The sequence below is a fragment of the Centruroides sculpturatus genome, unplaced genomic scaffold, assembly GCF_000671375.1.
Source record: "Centruroides sculpturatus isolate CEXI.00-Female unplaced genomic scaffold, Cexi_2.0 scaffold3457, whole genome shotgun sequence".
In the NCBI taxonomy this organism is placed as follows: domain Eukaryota; kingdom Metazoa; phylum Arthropoda; class Arachnida; order Scorpiones; family Buthidae; genus Centruroides; species Centruroides sculpturatus.
In genome coordinates this window covers 5,770-10,255 of record NW_019387668.1, presented here as the reverse complement: position 1 = coordinate 10,255, position 4,486 = coordinate 5,770, and the positions used below count along the sequence as shown (strand labels likewise).

Below are 4,486 nucleotides of genomic sequence, written 5' to 3'. Positions count from 1 at the left end.
ATTTTGTAGACATATAGTAATTTTTCTATCACTATGTTAATTTTTATTTTATTTGGTTTGTTTTCAACAGCAATAGCACTTTTGAAAGATAAACCTCCAGGGACATTTATTGTTAGAGATAGTAATTCCTTCCCTGGTGCCTTTGGTCTGGCTTTAAAAGTAGCTACCCCTCCTCCTAATGTCCAACCTACAGGTTTGATTCATTTATTATTTTATCATAATCTTAAGAACAAAACAGCACAAACAAACTTGCTTTTTTTTTTGTCAGAATAATGCACAAAACTCAAAAGGGAACATTCATCCATAAGACTAATTATCAAAATTTTTTATTCTGTTTCTTTTCAAATATCCAAGATAATGTATTTGAAAAGAAATACAATAAAGGATTCTGAGAATTAGTCTTATGGATGAATATTCCGTGAAGATGAACTGGTGTGGTCAGAAAGTACTTGGGAGTTTTGTGCATTATTCTGACTCCAAAAGAATGAGTTTGTTTTTTATTTCTTATAAATACTAATAATAAGTTGAAATTAATTTATTAATAAGAAATTTATTTTTCAGGAGACATATCTAATGAATTAGTTCGGCATTTCCTTATTGAACCATCATCTAAAGGAGTTAGACTAAAAGGAAATCCCTTTGAACCAATTTTTGGTAAGAAAAAATTTAAAACATTTTATGTTTTAAATTTTTAAATTTAAACATGTTATGTTATTTTATATCTTGAACGTCATACTTTTTAACGTTCTAATAGCTACTGTGGTTACATGACGACAGCCTTTATGTAGAGATGGCGCTATTTATTCCCATAGAATATCCTTTTAAAAACGTTCCAAAACACTTGTATCGTTAATTCAAATTTTAGAGTTAGGAGTTCAATTTTTTCTTTTTTCCATTTATTCTTGAAAAAGGTCATTGAATATGACTGAAAACGTTAGAATGTAATAAATACAGCTGCATACTTAAAAGGTTTTCTTGAGTGTGTTTAACTATTAAAAATACATTTAAAGAAAGAATTAACTGATTGTCCCTGGAAGTCGGCTTCTTATAGAAACACAGCTTCCCTATCACCAAATGTCACGGCACACTACTGGCCTTTAGTATCTTATAAAATTTCCTTTGCCTGATACATCCAAATGATATAATTGAATATGGAGGCATACAGCCTCCATATTCAATTATATCATTTGTATATCCTATCAATGTCAAATCTGTTACAGGACAGCACCATATGCTATCCTGTAACAGATTTGACCACAGATGTTGCAATTTCTACTCCAGTTCCTTCACACTCATAGATGGCAAAACATGACATTCCATCTGTCTCACAAATGCATAATGGCCAATTAAGCTGGAAAACAGTCATGCCAAAAAGTGCAGAAACATGATGGAGAATTAAGTACTGGGGTTGGATGTCATGCCAACAGTTATTTCAATCAAAACTTCTTCCAAAACTTCAGACTATGAGGCGTTAAATATAATTAAAAATATTTTATTCTTGCGAGCGCTTTGATGATGGGAACATGATGGAGACATTTCTGAAAACCTTAGCTGTCTGTGAGGCCAAGTGTGAGGCTCTGAACAGGTTTGAACCCTCAAAAATTTTTTAAAATATTTTTTTTTGAAAGAAAAAAAATAGAAGTTAGAAATATTTTTTTTGTATAAAAATGGAACACAAAGTTTTAAACAATAGAAGAATGTAAGTCCTAAGATTGATCATTTTCAGTTGGGGGATTGAATTAAACTTAAATTTTGACCCCTCCCATGATCTAAGTTGAGATCTTGTTACACTTAGTAATGAGTGAGCAACCACTTAGAAAGCGAGAATGAAGAAAAGCAACCAATTGGAATGGGTGATTGGGATGGAAATGAATAAAAACCTGGGAATTCAACAATGCGACGGCTTCTACAGAAAGTTCCAAGTGTCAGACCAATTGTTGTATGTGTGTCTCATGCCCATCTTTGTCTCCATCTTCTGTCCTTGGATTGACATCTTCCTATCACCAGAAGTTGAGCATATCATCCTGGAATTGTCAAGAAATCAAGAGAACTGTCATTCACAAACCAAGAACACTCCTTCATTTGGGACTATCTTGGAAAGGAGAGGAAGATTCAGGAGCCCCCACTTACTCAGAACTTCCAAGATTGTGGAAATCTTGTAAGCTTCTTTCATGTCAAATAAATAGTCTTGTAACTGTAGAGTCTGTCTCAGTGATCATCGCACCTTAGTGACCCCTCAAATCTCTTAACATTTCCCCCATTGCCAACCTTACAAAGTATTATTTTACTAGAAAAGACTATTTGTGTTGCTTTTTATGGCAAGCATTTTCAGCCTTGTATGATACATGGTACAGAATTTTCTAAATGCACTGCTATGCAACATGTTCAGGATCTTCCTTCATGTCATCAATGTTCCTTACACCCCTACTAGAGGTGACTGATTATCATATAAGACAGGTGTGGCCAAACTTTTATACCTTAAGGGCTACTTTTTTGGTAAAATATAGTCTGAGGGTGACTATGAATATGGGCAAACAATTTTAGGATTTTTATATGTGCATGCGTTAACATTCATTTGCATTGTTTGTCGGGATAAATACAAACAGTATGGGTACGTTGCACAGACAGTCTATTATTGTAAGAATAAATGATCGAATTAAGATTTTTAAACATTAGTTTAAGTGAAAGCAAATTGTTCAACTTTAGCTTCGTGGGCTACTTTCAAAACCTTTGCGGTCGACCGGTCGGCCATCCCTGATATAAGATATATACGCAGATCAGCATGTCAGCAGTGGGGACAGTACTGTATGCTACTCAATAGTGAAGGGAACACTCACCTGTGGTCCTCCATACTTAAACACCGTGATCATCCATTCCCAAACAGAATTGGGATTCATTACTAAAGATAATGCAGTGCCAATTTGTAGCAGTTCATACTTCTTTGTATAGCACTAGTACGAAGCTAATGTGTTGAGCAGCTGATAACAAGATGTAGCTTACTAGTGATAGGGCTCTATGAAATACTTCTACCTGTCTCTGAATTGCAGACACAGATGCTTTTGCAGTTGTTCATGCTTGTCTCACAATCTTCTGGTGGTCTGTTGGGGCATCCAATGCTTTAACACCTCCTCACAGATTGGACTGTCCAGATTTTCAGAGAGAGATTTGAGACATTCTGTTGGTATTCCTGATATGCATTTGGATCTTAATTGTAATCTGCTACATACTTCTGAGAAATGAAATTGTTCAGTTATTGCAAAATTTGGCATAGAGCTATCTGGGTGTGTAACTTTTTTGTCAATGAGTTTATATAAATTAATAACAGTTCTTAATTCTTTTTATTTTTTAATTAACTAATTAAATTCTTTTGCTTTATTATAGGTAGCCTTTCAGCTTTAGTATATCAACATACGATTACACCTCTTGCATTGCCCTGCAAACTTGTTTTACCTGAATATGGTAAATATTACAAATCTCTTATTTAATGTTGTTTACATATACTTATATATTTTTAGTATATTGATATTTAGTAATGTTTATATTTGGAATACCTGGAAAGAAATTTTGAGTAGTAATTCTTTGAAGTTAAGCAAGAAAATTAAGAGATTAGTTTTTCAATTTGAATAGTAGATAACAAGAAATAGAGGAAATTTTAAATTTAAGTTCTTACCATCCCAATTTGTTCAGCTATCATTGTTAGTTAACTGATATTTTTAATTAGTGCTTGATCACTGTTTCTTCTTATTAGTAAACAATATTTCAGTAATCATAATTTATCTTACATTTTATACCAAAATATTTTACATTTTTTAGCATCTCATGACATTATTAACAAAAACATATAAAGAAAAACACATTTCCTTTTATTTGGACACATAATTAAGTGTTTAATTATCAGAATACTGTAAATCTTCATTCATATATACAAAATTTTTGTTTATTAGTAGTTTAAGTATGAAACATTGCATTAATTAGTACTAATTCAAACTCTCACCATAATTAATCGTGCTATTTTTATGCTATAATTAATAATTGGAAACTAAGTAATTTGGTACTAGAGGTAGATGTTAGGTGCTATCTCTTATCTAAATTAATAATTTATTAAATAATTTAGAACATTCTGGAAGAAAAAAACTAGCTCAAAGAGGAACTTGAACCTGCAACCTCAACTTATTGTGCAGCATGCTTGCCAATTATGCCACTGAGGCCCCGAGCAACTCTTCACTTCCAGACGTATTTAAATTTAGATATAACCATTCACAGTTACTTATGGCACCAGCTGGAGTAACTCCTATACCCATGGCTATGCACTCCTACACCATGACACTCAACCAGCTATTGCTTTACTTGGCTTAGTATGTAGCTATATAAATATCATGCCAGGTATTATTATAATTATTAATTTAGATAAGAGATGGTGCCTAATGTCTATCTCTAGTACCAAATTACTTAGTTTCTAATTATTAATTACAACATAATAATAGCC

The 4,486-nt window shown here is 32.6% G+C and overlaps 1 long non-coding RNA gene across 1 annotated transcript; it reads left to right on the top strand.

Annotated features, from left to right (window-relative positions):
- The first annotated feature begins 68 nt into the window (after positions 1-68).
- LOC111616563 lies at positions 69-3,766 on the top strand. Its single transcript, XR_002755271.1, has 3 exons — positions 69-193; positions 562-654; positions 3,382-3,766. It is a non-coding gene; the product is annotated as an uncharacterized LOC111616563 (long non-coding RNA).
- Positions 3,767-4,486: the final 720 nt, after the last annotated feature.